This window comes from Meriones unguiculatus, chromosome 5 (genome assembly GCF_030254825.1).
Source record: "Meriones unguiculatus strain TT.TT164.6M chromosome 5, Bangor_MerUng_6.1, whole genome shotgun sequence".
Lineage (NCBI taxonomy): Eukaryota > Metazoa > Chordata > Mammalia > Rodentia > Muridae > Meriones > Meriones unguiculatus.
The window spans coordinates 27,726,909-27,744,169 of NC_083353.1; the positions used below are offsets into that span (position 1 = coordinate 27,726,909).

General features: G+C 43.0%; 1 long non-coding RNA gene across 1 annotated transcript; it reads left to right on the plus strand.

The window, feature by feature from the left end:
- Nucleotides 1-5,927: 5,927 nt before the first annotated feature.
- LOC132653949 (uncharacterized) lies at nt 5,928-16,025 on the plus strand. Its single transcript, XR_009591760.1, has 4 exons — nt 5,928-6,136; nt 6,822-7,086; nt 11,964-12,022; nt 14,448-16,025. It is a non-coding gene; the product is annotated as an uncharacterized LOC132653949 (long non-coding RNA).
- The last annotated feature ends 1,236 nt before the right edge of the window (nt 16,026-17,261 follow it).

The window sequence follows — 17,261 nt, forward strand, 5'->3', positions numbered from 1 at the left end:
CTTGAGAGAGCACAACAACCGAGGGATGCCTGGATCAGGTTGGCCTATGCACATGCCTGAACAAGATTACCTTGATAGCTAATTGATTTAGGATGGTCCAGCTCCCTGTGGGAAGCAGGTGGTCCTAAACTGTACATAAAAGCCAGCAGAGAATAAGACTGCTTGCTTGCCCGCCTACCCTCCTGCCTGCCTGCCCGCCTACCCGCCTGCCTGCCTGCCACATTAGCATTAGCAGCATTAGCCACAATCCCTGGCATGCTTCTCTTTAGGTATGAGTCTCATGATCAGAGCTAGTTCAGTGCAGAAGTGCAAGCAGGCCTCCCTTCAAGCTCCTGCCTTGATGCACTCTGTCTTGGAATTGAAAGCCAAATAAACTTTCTCACCAAAAGTTTTTCTTGGTCAGGGTTTTTTGCCCCAGCAAAACGGATGAAAGAAGGGACCCCTTCACTGAAAATACTAGCCTCAGCAGAAACGGGTGTGGAACACCCCAGCAGGATTTGGAAGCTGCTCAGGAGTTTAAGCACAAGCTGCAGCTAGGCGGTGTGACTCAGGGCTTCCCTCAGGTTACATGTTGTTGCCCTGCCCACAAGCTTGAGCTCACATCTCAGTTCCCAGGCTCTCTAAGACCAGAAACCCTGAGCAGAAGGCATGCATATTCTGAATGTAAAATGGTTTTAGGAATACACAATGATTTTTACATTTTATGCTTATTTCATCCACTCCCACCACTGGCAGGACACCATTCCAGCTGTCTACTTATTATTAAGAGAAGTATACATGTTGGGGTGGGGGGGAGCCATGCATCAATTTGAAGAAAACTTCTCAGGTAAAATTATGGAAAGTTGTGTGCAATAGCAATCCATCTGGGAACATTGCCCAGCATCTTCACGGGAAGAGTGATGTCTGCTGCAGAGTCAGCACCACCTCAGTGGAATGTGAAGGGGTAAAAAGAAGGCTGAGGAAGCTGTTTGTGCAGCGTGTGGATTCTAGCCGTTTGACCGGCTTTGTGGGAGCTTCGTACTGGTCTCCGCTTCCATTCTCCATCCTCTCTGTCTGTGCCAGTTTCTTACCACAGGAGACCACTCAGGTTCAGATCATTCAGCAAGCCAAAGACTAGGGAACTGCAAGGAGCTTCCCATTCGGACAGAGACCCAGGAGAAATTTCTGGACCCTCTGCACTTGTTGACAATGTGACATACAAGAGAAAAGCTCTCTGTCCCATCTTCTGCTTTATTACTTCATTGTTTAAGAATGAAGACACAAATCCAGTTAGACAAGGCTTTAACCTCTGCACTAGAATCACCTTCCAAGTCAGTGCTAGTTCTGCCACAAACCTGCCAGGCATGGACAGGAACTCGGTTCCCTGACAGAATAAAACTTAGGATTCAGTAAATATTTAATGTTCTTAATAAAATCGCCTCCTTGAACTCTGACCTCTCATTCACCTAGCTTCCTGTAGAAGCAGTATCGGAAGAGGCAGCCCTGTGCTGCTGAGCACACGGGCTCCAGGAGAACAAGTCGAAAGAAAGCGGGGACAGGCTCATCTACTGAAACACACACGTGGTTTGGCGACGTGTGCTAAAGAACCGCATCTGCCCCACACCTGGCCAAGTTCATGAATGCTGCTGGTAGAATCTCTGTAGTTAATTTAAAAATAGGGGCACATAACTTCCCTCTATCAGTTCTTATCTTCTCTATATCTATAGCATTCTGCATACAAAACACGAGGCACACAACTCAGGGGAATGCAAAATAGAACTGGAATTATAATCTGAACTGAGTCGTGTTCTCTTTTCCTCTTTCTGAAATTTACAGTTAGACGTTTTAGGGTCTGGGGAAAGTCCCCTTATCTCCCAGCTTTCCACTGTGAAACGAGGTTATCAGATCCTGAATGGCTCCTCAACTGGGGCTTTACGGGTTTTATGTGAAACTCCTACTCTCAGATGCACACTGTGGGACACGGTAAACCCACAGTTTTACACTGTGAGGAGAGTCCACAGCATTCACAATGATTTGCGAGTATCAACAACCGAGGTTCTACATGGCATGTTGTTTTGTTATTGCCAAAGACAGCACTTCCAGAGGCGATGAGGAGTCACGAATCGGACTGATTGTAAGACGGATGTAGAAATCACTGCTGTTGAATCTGTTTACTGCTGCTGTTCACATGAGTTCTTCCCCCTTTCCCGCAGTCACTCTAGGGTCCACATACACTTAAGAAAGATCCATCCTCACAGAAAACTGGGGCCCTATATTTTCTTTGCTGTTATGAAGTCATGAAAATCTTGAGTTGCACAAAGTAAATTTACACAGCTCGACTGCATTTTATTTCAATTAACTTTGATTGAAAGAGAATCCCTTGAATTACCACAAGGAAACATTTTAGAGTGACTGACATCTTGTGTTGATTGACAGAGGCTTCTTAAAATTCTGATTTGATAGCCCGCTTTAGGTACAGAGGCCAAAAACTCAAGCAGTAACTAGAGAAGAGAGGCTGAGAAGTAAATATGAAGTGATAAACTGAGATGTGCTAACAAAAAACCGAAACATGGGAAGTGGAGATGTGCACAGGCACTAGGGTCAATCTCTAGCACAGGAGGAAAATTTAAAGTTCTGTCCATTTACTGAAACCACTTGGAGAATCAGCATGGCCACTCTGCACACCGAGCCCCCACTTCCTTGTTGGTGCAGCACTGGGAAAGGAGCCTGGGGCAGAGCTGCCCCTCTGTTCACATCTTCAAGCCTAGGTAGTTCTTGGCAAAGGAGAACGGCCAGCCTCAGCAACAAGACGGTTAAACAGCAGCAGCTTCAGATCGCTTGCCTGATGTATATAATACTTCTACAGCAGACATTCTAGCCATTTCAGCAGGACAAGGTATCCCTGACTCATCATTCTCTGACAGAAATGACCAAGACTGTGGGGGACAAGACAAAGAATGGGCAGTTCACTGTGAACTGTGAAGTTCAGCCCATTCTTAATAATTAAAACCATGTTTTAAAAATAAGTAAATGTTGAGATTCCAGGACATGTTTTGAGACATCTCGCAAAATAGTTATGCTTCTTCCAGAATTCAGCTTCACAAATTTCTGTACAGAGCCTAGTCCGAATAAAGTATAGACTGATAATAGGGTCGTTGACAGGTTGCTCTGATAATTATCAGAGCAACTATATCATATATATATAATATATCAGAGTATAAAATATACTGATAATATTCTGGCAAGTTGATCTAATAAATAGAGAGACGTTCATAAGTAAGCAGGCAAATAACCAGCAGAATTATTTGCTAACAAAGAAAAGTGCCATGCCGGCAGCAGCCTCTTTGAAGCCATTGGCTCATGACACTGACTCTTCCAGTTAATCTAGGAACAGACACACAGCAGACTGTGCCACACTAGTGCTGCTGGGCTGGTCTTCTGCGAGAGAGCAGCGACGCAGCAACACTTAGCTCTGACTTGGCTGTTTCTAGTGGCAATTCCAGGGAACTTGGCACAGAGCCCACACACCACAGGGGTCAGCAGTGTAATTTACAGCCACCACCTGCAGAGACACAATTCTCCTTTTTTAATTGAAAATAGATTTTTTTTCATACACTATATTCTGAGCAAGAATTCAGAACTTCCCCAACTCTCCCCAGCTCTTTCCCACCTCCCCAAATTTGTACCCTTTCTTGCTAATTCTCTAATTAGAAAACAAATAGGCATCTGAAAAACTAACAAAAAATAATAATGAGATAAATAAGATAAAAACAAACAAACCTCCTTTAATCCCAGCACTCAGGGAGGCAGAGGCAGGCGCTCTGTGAGTTTGAGGCCAGCCTGATCTACAAAGTGAGTCCAGGACATCCAAGGCTACACAGAGAAACCCTGTCTTGAGGGGTGGGCAAAACAAATGAACAGGAGGGAAAAGGCCAAAGAAAAAAATAGAAAAAAATCACTTGTAGACACAGGGGCACACATATTTGCACATACAGACAATTAAAAACACAAAATCAGAGCCTGTAATATAAAGCAAAAGACCTGTAGAGTAAAACAAACAAACAAACAAACTTCCCAGACAAAACCCACTCCAGTGCCAGCCTTGGCCCCTCTACCTGTTCCCAAAGAGGCCATGCCGTTGAGGAAAGTGTCAGCCCCTGCAGTGAGCCCCGCTAACACAAGAGCTCGAACAGCTTGCCAGGCAGAGGCAGAATTTACCATGGTGTTTGCCCTGAGGGCCACTGGACCTCCCGACACTAACCAGAGACAGTACCGGATCCATTTGCCCTCTGTTAGTAATGGTTTATATAACTGGAAACACCAGAACCCTGAGTTCTTCGAGGAACCCTCAGCACTCATTGACCTCTTACATTCAGAGATGCTAACCCACTAGTTCACTTGGGATGATTGTCAGCAACTGCTCCAGGTCCTCTTCACCACAGAAGAGAGGGACCGGAGTTTGACCACAGCTTGGAACTTGGTTCTGGATGTGAATGGGTTGCCCACTCAGTTTCAGGCTGATACTGATGCAGCCTTTCCACTTGCCTGATCTGACTGGGACTACAAATCTAATGCAGGTAAGGTGACACTCCAGGTCGACCACCAGATTCTCATGAGGGGCCTCTGAACAGCCATTTGGTGGCCCACAAATTTATCTAAAGTTACCTTTATAGTACAGGGTGAGGATAAGAGTCCAGGCACCTCCCTGGAGAGGTTGATGGATGCCTACCAGACCTGTACTCCCTTTGATCCTTAAGCACAGAAGAACCAGTGAGCTATCAACATGGCTTTTGTCAACCAGGCCACCCTAGACATCTGACGCAAGCTCCAATGGCTAGATGGATCAGCAGACAAACAATTAACTGAGTTAGTTGCCATAGCAGAAAATGTCTACAAAAACAGGAAAACTCTAGAGGACAGACAAAACTGGGGACTGGTGAAGCTTTCAGCCCATTGTGACTGACCTGATACAAAAGAACTGAAGAGTCTGGCCTGTAGGAGAAAAGGAGGTAAGCAGGCTTCTCCCTGGGGGTGAAGGGTAAGCAAGACCCCAGGGGAAACTAGGCCCCAGCCTCCCATTGAAAAAGATCACTGCTGTTACTGCAAGGAAATGGGGCCTTGGAAAAATGAATGTCCTAAGAGAGCCCAGACCAACAAATCAAAGATCTTGGAGCTAGAAGAATTCAGCAACTGAGGATGTCAGGGCTTGCATGCCCAATCCCTCCACAAGCCCTGGGTAACCCTAAAGGTGGAGCGGAAGCCTGTGGATTTCTTGGTGGACACCAGAGCTCAACATTCAGTCCTAAAACAACCAATGGGACCCCTTTCAGACAAAAAGACTTGGGTTCAGGAAGCCACAGGCACCAAGCGCCATCCATAGACTTCCCGAAGACAGGTGGACTTGGGAATTAGATAGTAACCCATTCATTTATGGTCATACCAGGATACCCTTATCTTTTTCTTGGCTATGACCTCCTGACCAAATTAGGAGCCCAAATCCATTATGGACCCAAGGAAGTGCAGGTCCTGGATGGGAAGGGCCCAATACATATTTTAGCCTTAGTTCTGGAGGATGAGTATAAACGTTATGCCCCACTGCTCGGGGCCCCTCATCCCAAAGCTTTCCTGCAAGAGTTGATGAGGACCATTCCAGAGATTTGGGCTGAGACCAGCTCAGTATGACTGAGCCTTAGCCCCCATTATAGTGCAGCTGAGGGCTAACACCCTCTCCACCAGGATCAGGGCAATATCTCATGCCCTGAGAGGCTTGGGATGGTATCAAACTCCACATCAACCACCTCTGGGAAAAAGGAATCCTGGTTCCTTGCCAGTCAGTGTGGAACACCCCTCTGCTGTCAGTGAGGCCAAACTCCAACAGTTATTGCCTGGCAAAGTCAACAAGAGGGTGGAGGATATTCACCCAATGGTGCCAAACCCATACAGCCTGTTAAGCGGCCTGCCACCTGAATCGGCAGTCTACGCGGTGTTGGACCTCAAACTCTCTTCAGTTTGCCATTGGCCGCAGCCAGTCAATCCGTTGGCTTTGAATGGCTTGATCCAGAGCTGGGCTGCAACTGTCAGCTCACTTGAACCATGCTGCAACAGGGACTCGGGAACTCTCCTACCATCTATGATGAGGTGCCGCACGGGGACCTGGGTGAGTACATACCCACCCACGTGTTGGTCTTTTGGACAATCTCCTTGTAGCCGCCCCAGTTGTAGAGACCTGCCCCCAAGCAACCACTGACCTGCTGCATGAACTGGCCTGTATGGGCTACTGAGTAGTGGCCAAGAAGGCCCAGTTGTGCCAGCAGGAGATCACATACCTCAGGAACATACTCAAGTGGGGACAGCAGATATCCCAAGCCCAGGAGACCATCCTGAACATACCAACCCCATCCACCAGGAGACAGAAACAAGAATTTCTGAGGTCTCCAGGCTTCTGTAGGCTGTGGGTGCCAAGGTTCATTGAAGTTGCCAAGCCACTCTATGAAGCCACTAGAGGGCAGGAGGGCATCTTGCATTGGACACATGAAATGGACAAAGTCTTTGAATGGCATAAAAGGGTTTTATTAGAGGTGCCAGCTTTGGCCCTGCTGGATGTTTATAAACCTTCTACTTATATGTAGATGAAAGCAAAGGCATAGCCAAAAGGGTCCTAATACAAACCCTGGTCCCTGGAGAAGGTCTGTTGCCTAGCTATGCAAACAATTGGACCGCGTGGCATGGGGATGGCCACCATGCCTGTGGCCACATGATAGCGGCCACAGCCCTATTGGTCAGGGATGCAGACAAGATTACCATGGGACATGAACTGGTCATAACTATCCCTCATTCCATAGAGGATATTTTGAAGCAACCTCCTGACAGCTGGCGGTCCAGTGCTGAGTTGGCTCATTATCCTCATTATGAGTCCCTGCTTTTGAACCCGACTCGCATCAACACTCAACCCCACCGCCCTGCTGTAAGACCTCGACACAGCCATCAAGCATGAGTGCCCCGTTGTTCTGCAGCACATCCAGAATCTCCACCTGACTGATAGCCTTGGCCCGATGTGGATCAGACACTCTTCACAGATGGAAGCAGCTTCATCCAGAACAGCACCAGGTATGTAGGGGCAGGGGTAGTGAACTTGAGTGACACCCTGAGGGCAGACGCCTTGCCTCCAGGGACTTCAGCCCAAAAAGCAGAGCTGATCACTCTGACTGAGGCCTTGAGGATGGCCAAAAGAAATATTGCCAACATACATATGGACAGCAGGTATACCTTTGCCCCAGTCCATGTACATGGGGCTATCTACAAGGAGAGGGACTTCTTTACAGCTGAGGATAAAACTGTTCAAAATAAAGAAGAAATTTTGGTCCTCCTTGAAGCCTGATGGCTCCCCCTCAAAGTTGTCATTGTCCACTGCCTAGGCCATCAAAAGGGCAATTCAATGGAGGCTCAGGGAAACGGGCAGGGGGAACAAGCTGCAAGGAAAGCTGCATTAAATGTCACCCAAGCCCTGGTGACCATGGTGTAGGCTGAGCTCCCAGCAATACCCTATTACAATGAGAAAGATAAACAAGATCAGCCAAATGCCAGAGAATCTATCGAAAAAGTGGATGGTTTCATATGGCCAATAACCAATCATCCTCCCCAAAGGACTTTGTTGAACAGTTTATATACCAGATTCACCAGAATACTCATCTTGGACAAAGAAAATTTAAAGAGGTAATGAGTGGGGCCAAACATAAGATTTTTCACTTCAGAGCAATGGTAGAAAAAGCTGTCTCTCACTCCCCTGTTTGCCCATTAATGCTTCTGGCTTCAGCCAAGAGACAATAGGGAGACAGGTAACAGGCCAATGATCTTGAGCCAATTTGGAAACAGATTATACTGAAATAAGGCCAGGAATCTTTGGTTACAAGTATTTGCTAGTCTTTGTAGATGCCTTCCAGGATGGGCAGAAGCCTTCCCACATAAGAAGGAAACTGCCAGTGTAGTAGCCAAGAAGACGCTGGATGACGTAATACCCAGACTCCCCATTCTCCGAGGCTCAGACAATGGACCAACCTTCATTTCTCAGGTAGCACAGAGGTTGATAAATAGATTGGGGATAAATTGGAAACTACACTGCGCACATTGTCCCCCAAAGTTCAGGTCAGGTAGAGAGGATGAATCAGACCCTGAAAAAGGCTTTAACTGGTAGGAACTGGGTGACTCTCTTTCTATATACCTTCACAAGGCTAGGAATAACCCCTAAACCCTGGGACTTTACAGGAGACCCTACCCCCTTACCTAATTTCCAGTCTGAGATTCTTGCTAGTTTGGTAACCAAAAATTCTTAGAATTCCTATAGGCTTTACACTAGATCAGAAAAATCTTTGACCTTTCATGAAAGAGATATATGAGTCTGCTTCTCCCCTCTAATCCCCATTGCTTTGAACCAGGTGACAAAGTCTGGGTTAACAGACATAACCATAAGACTTTGGAACCTCATTGGAAGGGACCTCACACGGTGATTCTCATCATGCCCATGGCCATGAAGGTGGACAGAATCTAGACCTGGGTCCATAAAGCCATCCACATAAAGCCATCAGGGCATGAGATGTCCATTCTGGCATGAGAGGGTCCCTGATTCAACCCAACAATGATGGAAAGCCACACCTCATCCCACAAACCTGCCAAAGCTATGGCTCCTTCACTCCTGACTCTGGTTACCTGCTGTTTTAGTTTGTCACTTGCCTAAGAAGTGAGACCTTGGAAGGCGTGATTTGAGGAACTTCTGTAGCCCTTCGGCCACTGGTGTCAGTGGAGTCCGGTTTTGCAGAGGACATGCTCCTGAGGTTGCATGGTTTTTTACTTATTCCTCCAGTGTAGATTTGCTGATGGATTGTGGAAGGAACAGGTTTTAAGGAAGAGAAAGTAGAGAAGAAAAGGATGATGCAGATGAAGAGTCAAGAAGGACGGAATAAAGAGAGAGGGATATGAATGGCTGAGTAAAGGGAAAGATGGAATATCAGTGGGGAACTGGAGAAGTAGAAATGGAGGAAATTGTGTAGAAACATATGGTCTCCCTGCCTAGGTCAATGCTTGCCTTATGCTCAAAGGGCCAGGACTGTTGCCTGGATTCCAAGGGTGGGGACAGCAGAGTTAACTTTTTTTGACTTACGGATACTAGGCATGTTTCTTGTTTACCTTATTCAATGGTCATTTAGTAGTAGTGTAGTAGTTGTCCAACTTTTTTTTTCTTTCCCTGGGCCCCATTTTGTGAGCTAGAAAGAACCTATGGAAATATACATACTTTCCATTTTAATGTCCTTTAGCTTCTCCAAGGGAAGTCTTTGTGGAGGGAACTGCTTTATTATGTCTAAGTCTCTTGTAGAGGGTTTCCCTATCATTCCTAACAGGAGGTCAATATGGGGATCACTTCCTTGCTTAGACTGGTGGCTGGAACAATGGTGACATCTCTTATCCCCTGGTGGGGATACTTTTGGTTGGTTGTAAGTGGATTCAGGAGAACAGGAGATGGTAGAAACATCAATTACCTACCTACAGGACTCCCTTTCTGGCAGTTAGTGCTACAAAACAGAAGGAACTTAGACTTACTTCAACAAGGAGGCCTATGTGTAGCTCTAGAAGAATGGTGTTTCTATATAGATCTCTCTGGGGTTGTCAAGGAATCTGTGGCATTGTTCAGAAAATAGCTACATGAGAGAAGGAGAGACAACAGAGAATTGGTATGAATCACTCTCTAATTGGTCACCCTGTCTGACCACATTTGTTTCTGCTTTAGCTGTTTCCCTAATATTGTTGTTGTTAGCTTTATCTTGTGGTCCCTGCATAAATAATGCTCTGGTGAAGTTTGTAAAGGAACAGATCTCTACTGTACAATTGATGATCCTTAGACAACACTATAAGGATTTGAGATGGGACCCTACTCAAGGGTGGGAATGACAGTGCTTAATTCCCTTCTGACATCATGACAGGCTTTAGAATTAACTTTACCTGATGAGGCCTGAGTGAAACTTGGTTTCCAGGAACGTGTGATGGGCAGCCAATCAGCATCTTCCCCATTACCTGCCTTGGGTCAGATATAGTTACTTAGTAACAGCTTTGGAAAGTCTCTAAGCTCCTGACCAATCCTGATTGGCCCTATACCCCTTGGCTAGCTGCCCACCAATGAAAGTAAAGGTCACCTAGTTACTCCTGGAATTCCCCTATAAATAGGGCCTGTGCCCCTTCTTCTGGGTCTTCCATATTTTATTAAAGTGGTGACCCCAGTATGCTAGAATTCTCTGTGGAATAAATGTTCTTTGATTTTGCATGCTATCTGAGTCTCCAGTCTTTCTTTGGTGAGTCACAGACCCTAATAGTTTTGTTACATTTTTCTGTAATGTGAAAGGAAAAGTAAGCTAAGTGGAGACCCAGATTAATGAAGCAGGAGAAGCAAGTCTGCCAGGTACTGAGAACAGGACTCTGCCTGGAAATGAAGATCAGGTCTTGTCTGGCAAAAACTGAGATCTAACTCGAGTCTTAAGTGAGAAGGTTTTGGATGCTGTTGGAGGTCCCAAAACATTTTTTTCCCATTAGTAGGTTAATGAAAAAGACTGAAAGTGCATGACCTCTCTAGTGAGGTCATTGGATGACTTGGCAAGTGCCTTGGTTTCAATTAATCTAAAAGATGGGAGGCACAGGTATCCCAACAAGGTGGAAATTTCGAGCTAATGCAGAATCCCCTTTACACCTAGCATACATCTGAGAAAGAAAAGAACAAAGAATTAACAAGAAAAAAGTAAGGGAAAAGAAAGCAAGGGAGTAGAAAGACAAAACTCCTTTTTGTGCCTCTACCACAGCTAGCCAGATAAATCTGAAGCTAAAGAGTTTTGTCATGAGCAGTACAAAACATTTTGGGCCTCTGAAAATATGCTTTGTTGTCTGGGAGCTTATAAGTAGCCTGACTGAGTTGATGTATGCCTTGAAATTTTAACTTTCTGTTTTCAAAAAAAAAGTAGCTGGATCACAAAAACAAGCCTTTGCTAGCATATGCAAATACAAAAGAAAGTCAGAAACATAGTAACAAAACATATAAAATTATACAAAAAGTTTCTGCATTCAAATAAGTTTCCTTGCTATAAGCCCGTTGAACTGTTAGAGAAGGCTTGATAAGGTCAGCTGGCTAGAAAGGAAGGTGACAGTAAAGCAGAAATACCATCCTGTGAAACCTAAGTTTCTGCAGGCCTATGTGACTTTTCAATAACTTCCATAAAAGGGTTGTTGCTTAAGACTGAAAATACCTGAAATCAACACAGCAGATTGTAGCTTCATTCAAGAATCAGAAGCTCTTTGTAGATAAGGACTGCCCCTAGTTTTTCCAGAGGAAGCTAGTGAGCCAGTCTGACCTCTAGTTCAAAGGTATTCCAATGCAAAATTGTTCCCTCTACCTTAGAAATGCAACAGTCAGGAGAGCTATACAAATTAAATCTTCTCTCTTGTTTTGTACAAGGACAAGATGATCTTCATTGTCATGGAAACTTTGTTACTGGTTTAAAAACTACATTTCTATCTTGTTGAAGTCCAACCAGAACACAAGACTATTGTTTTTCAGTGTCATATAGCTACCTTCGTATACAATGAGTTTACATCTCTCCTAGATAAAGAACGGTACTAAGTTATCCTTCTCAGAGGAACTGAGAAAATGGCTTCTCTTTTTCTGTGTTCTGGGCTAGGAAGGTGTCTCACTGGGGAAAGGTACCTGCTGCCAGGGCTACTCACCTGAGTTCCAGCTCTCGAATACCTACAGTGAAGGAGAGAACTGAGTTGTGTAAGTTGTTCTTTGACCAACACACACACACAATGTCTTTCCCCCATAATACTAAATAAATAAATATGATTTTTAATTTGTTCTGTGTTCTGTGGATTGGATGAGGAGCCTTGTACTTAATTCTGAAGGAGTTTCTTGTTTATCTGAATGTGCATTGTTTCCTCCCTATGCCTTCTAGAGATTAATGAAGTGAAAGCAACGATCAAAACATTGAGTTTCTATATGCCAAGGGCTACAGTAAGTACAAATTTACACACATTATGTGAGTTAATCCTAACAAAAAATTTGGGATAAAGTCTGGTGTTATTATAAATAATAATTTTCATTATTACTCATAAAATTTTCAAGCTTTCAAGTCAATTAACTTTATTCCAAGTCAAACCAGAAATAAGGAACAGTATAAATTTAAATTAAGGTTAATTTACTCCCAAATCATCACCTTCTCTATTATGTTACAAGACTGCAGTATGCAGTCTTCTCATGTTGCTTGAGATGACACCGGTTTTCATCCTACTACAACCGTTTCCAAGATAGAGCAGAGATGACCAGTGGACGGAGTGAGCAAAGCATTGATTCGGTAACAGCTGGCCTCTAACATTTGAATTGATGTCAAAATGTACCATTAGTAAAAAATCATAAACCGTAGTTGAAGGAATCTCAGAAGGTCATGTGACTGCTACCTTGAAAATCTACTATGCACTAGATAGCGCACTAGATACTAATGATGAAAAGCACAAACTCCTGCCCTTCAAGAGCTCGCCGTGTAAAAAGAAATACCCATACAGGCAAAAGGCAGCAAAAAGAAGCGCAGCAGGGAGGGTCGCAAACACTAGTGGGAATGAGTGGATATGTAACAGGTCTTATGAAGACTCCCAGGGTGCAGGGGAAAAAGATATACACCCTGTGTCTTCAAGGATAAGAAAGTATTTGACAAATGAAGTTACATGGGAATGAAACCAAAAAGAAGGGACTATCTGAAGGAAAGACCTTAGCTGTAAAATGAGGAAGGCTTGAGGGAGGACTGATGAGTAGTTCAACATAAAATTGGGGCTGCTTTTCCCAACACACAGGGATTATCTAATTCTCATTTCCTAATTTTTAAAAAGAGATCTAAGTCATCGCCTCTAAGTTCTTACCATTTATGGTACAAAGACAGAAAATAGTCTATGAAATAGCAGCCAACAGATACATGAGAACCTATTTACTCTTGTTGCCTAATAAACATTAAGTAAGACCTGAGAAGAAAACCAGGGTTAACATTGGTGTACTTAGTCATGTAGAGAAAAATTTGAGTTATTTTTTTTTTTAAACTAGGCATCAGGCCAGTAAGGTCTAGGGTTATAGAAAAAAAAAATCTTGATGAACTGAAAATCGCGTTCATGTTTTCTCCATAATTGCTTTGAATTGCAAATAAAGATTACCACAAAACTGAGTGGGGAGGGGTTCTCCTTTGTTAAGATAAAAAAGGTGAAAGCAGAATGGAAATGAACAGATAAGTCTCCTGTGTGTCTAAGTAAGCAGGAAAGGCTAAAAAGATATTCTAATTATGATTAAGATAAAGGCCAGTTCAGGTAACAGTCACATCTGGCTCTGAGTGATATCAGTCTGCATAATGAGAATAATAGGCAGTGAGTTTGCTGGCATGGCTGGTGAATATTAGATGTACTTCCTTGGTGAGTCAGATTTAGAATGTCAAAGAGATCAATGTATGTGATTACAATTAATAGAGTAATTAAGAAATAGGAACAGCTCAAGAGAATATTGCCCAATAACTAGCTAGAAAGAATGAGGGTCCTAGAAAACAGGAAATTAAATAAAGATTTACTTGGAGAGCAGTTATCAATAGGATAAGGTCTGTTTAAGACAGTCAGGTTTAGGTACATCAAAGACACTGGCTTAAAAATAAAATGAAAAATGAGACACAGTTTTGAGGGTTGCATGCTCTGTAGCTTTTCTAGGAGCCTGAAAAAGCAAGGTCAGGAGTGGGCTGCAGAAAGGAAAAGAAAACAGTGCTGTCCATGGAAAGGGTTCCTGGTTACAGCGGGAGCCCAGGTTTTGCCCCTGTGCCTCTTTTCTACAGATGAGCCGATAAGCCAGAATGATGCCCTCCTTCATTTGTAGGATTGGATGATTGAACTCTATGATCTTTATGGGTACCTACAAAATTTGCACGATAAATACTATTCTTTAATGAATACAACCTCAAAACCCAAAACTGAATAGTGGGGCCAGAGCAAGGAGTAAGTATATTATAAGATAAGTCTCCTCTTATAAGAAAGATCAAGGATGCCCTGAAGATCAATGTCCTCATGGGAATGTTTCCAGAAAACCAAAGCTTAAAAAGCCCAACAATGTGTTAAACTAGAAAACACATTTCTGCTAACCAAGCATGGGGGCTTTGAAAGCAATCACTTATTAACTTGTGGTTGCAGGGGCAAGCAAAAATAATAAAAATAAAATAAAATAAAAACAGTCTCCTGCTAGGACCTCAAATTACAACATCATACACTCTGCCCTAAACACTCACTTGCACGTACACACACACACACCACACATTTCCAAACTCTTCAAAATGTACGGCTATTTCTAGGCATTCTAGTTCATGTAGAGCTTTGGCAGACAATGCAGAAGGCAGCAAAAGTTTCCTTTATGATTTTTCCAGATAAAAAACTGAGGTGGGCAAGTTGAAGATAGAACGTCGTTCAAGCTTTTCATCGCTACTACTGCTATTACCACCGCTACACTGCTACTACTCTCTCTCACACACACACGCATACACACACACAATCAGTGAAAACGGTATGTAAGTAAGCACTGAATGAAAAGTACTTGTGAGGGTTTTATTTTGGTTTTGTTTTCACAAAGCTGTTTACGTGAAGAGAGGAGACATTATATTAGGGCAATGCACAGAAACAGCTACAACAAACCTGACGTCTACCATAAAAGAAGCTACAATGAATGACTTTAAATATGCTCTCCAGGACATCTGTGTATCACGCTAACATCTTTCTTCATAGTTCTGATGCTTGGAAAAAGGCAAAGGAGTGACGAGAAATTCAAATCCAGGTTTTATATCTGTGTCCTTGGGCATTACCGTACTTGGGACTCAAAACATGAGGACATTGACAACATGTAAAATCTTTCCAACAATAGTCCAATAATTTTAGACCAAGATGACAAAAGTTCATCTGAAAAGAATGTCAAGACAGCCACAAGGCCTGCAGGCTTTTCTAGGTTTTCCCAAGCATGGAGCTCAACTAAAGGTTGAGCAACATTGGTATGTAAGAATATCCAATATTAACTGGTCAACATGAAGGTTCCAACATCATGGTTATTAAGTACAGGCCATTGTCATTCACAGTCATACCCCCAGAGACTTTGGCATGATCCAAACATGAAAATAGTTTCAGTTGATACAGCCAGATATGGCGGGGGACAGTAGACTTGAAAAGGAAGGGGATGTAACTGACATGGTAAATAGAGGGATACTTCTAAACAGTGATGCCTAGGACACAGACATACAACAAAGAAATGAGTCCCCGGATGTATTAGTACTAAAGTTCAGCTATTTGAATACAATGAATGAGAAGTGAAGAAACAGGTGGGGTGATTTAGCAGGCTAGGGCCATGTAGGGGTGAAGGCCTCCTGTGACACTCTCCAGCTCCTCCAGAACCATAAATCTAGATATTGTATGAATGCTTCTATCATTTAAATCTTGGTGATATGTTGGAATTTGGTCTGATGCATGTTACCCAGTCCTCAAGATCTGGTTCTGATTATCCTTGTTTTGTAAACCTGCTTAAGACATACCTTACTGGTTGGTTAAACATCCTATACCTGGACAGGGCAGAATGGGGTAGATGTGGCTAAGGTTCCAGGGCTTTTGGGTTCAAGAGATAATCACGGGAATGAGACAGACAGGAAAAGAGGAGGAAGGAAGATGGGTTAGCTTGGAGAAGAAACCACATGGGATGGGAGAAAGGACTCCAATAATGATGTGGAAAGGACTAGATGAAGAATACAAGCAAATATTTATAAGATTATGAATAGAAGATAGTTCAGAGGAGGATGACTAAGGCAGATAGCATTGGATAGGGGTTGAAAGATGAATGTTAAGGTAAAAATATCCTTCTGGCCCAAACTAAACAAGGCAATTAAAACTCTAACATGTGTCTGTGTCTTATCATTTGTGATAGTGGGTTAAATAATTCCAGTGTGATAATCTTAAAGCTAATATTAATAAACACCATATAGCCCAAAAGCTCATTTATTATTTATTTACAACAGTGATGAGTCTTTCAGCTCTTTCAACATATTATGTTTCTTGAAGGAAAGGTGAGATTCAAACTGCTGATGAACAACCTTTATGCTAATGAACAACCTTCATGCTAATGAACAACCTTCATGCTAAGTTAAGATAGTAGAAAGGACTATAAGAGAAACAGACAAACATAGCTACCTTAGCTATTGTATGGCTCTTTAACATTGGTTGAAGTGTTTTGAACATATATTTTACCAAAAGGGGAGGAGGTTGACTTAAATGTGACATTTTTATTGATGTTAACTTGTTTTGATCATAAGCTCTTCCTCTTGTCTCTCCTCATCCTGGCCCTTTACCTCTTCTCAAACATCTTTAGCTTTCATATCTTTTTTTTTCTATGTAATTTCAGCTTAACAGAGTGATTTTAGAGTAGAGTAATTAGAAAGAACATGTAGTGAGGGATGGGAGACAGTTAATGCCTATTTCTTTATCTTGCATTTGGCCTATGTTCAATTTTATTTTGTTGTAAAGCAAATGTGAATGTTTCTTCCTTCAAGTTGGTTCATCTGGAAGTCTCACCCCCACTCATCTGTGTTAAATCAAAAGGTTTCCTCAAGATGGCCACACCCTTTAATGAGCCACCCGGGTCTCAGGCTTGCTCCACCAAACAGTTACACCCTTAGTGTTGTCCAGTTTCACCAGGACACAAAATCCAGAGGCTCCAAATAACCTTTTGTCTAACAGGGAACCAGGGGAGCTCTGAAAGGATCTACATCATGCCCAGTAGAGAAGATACTGATAACAGTTCCTCCTGTGCAGTTGAGATCCTCATCATTATCAAAAATTACAAACCCTGTGTGTGGCCCTTGGCTTTTCCCAGAATTAAGTATCTGATTCAAATGGGCACTTAACTTTGAAATACTGAGCACAGACTTTCTCAGGCAGTGAAATATTGATGCAATAGTATGGTTTTCTATCACCTAATTTCCTCTGGGAAATTCTGGGACCCTGAAGTTCCTATGGTTTACTAATGACTCTCCGGCAGGTCACAATATAATATGGTTCCCATAACATCTTAGTCCCCTCACATCCTTCCATATCAGCTGTGACTGTGGTATATGGAAACTCACTGTGAACTCTCTAGCTTTGGTTTTAGAAACTCACAGATTGCTGTCGGGTCTATTCATCTCATAAATACTTGAACAAACTTACAA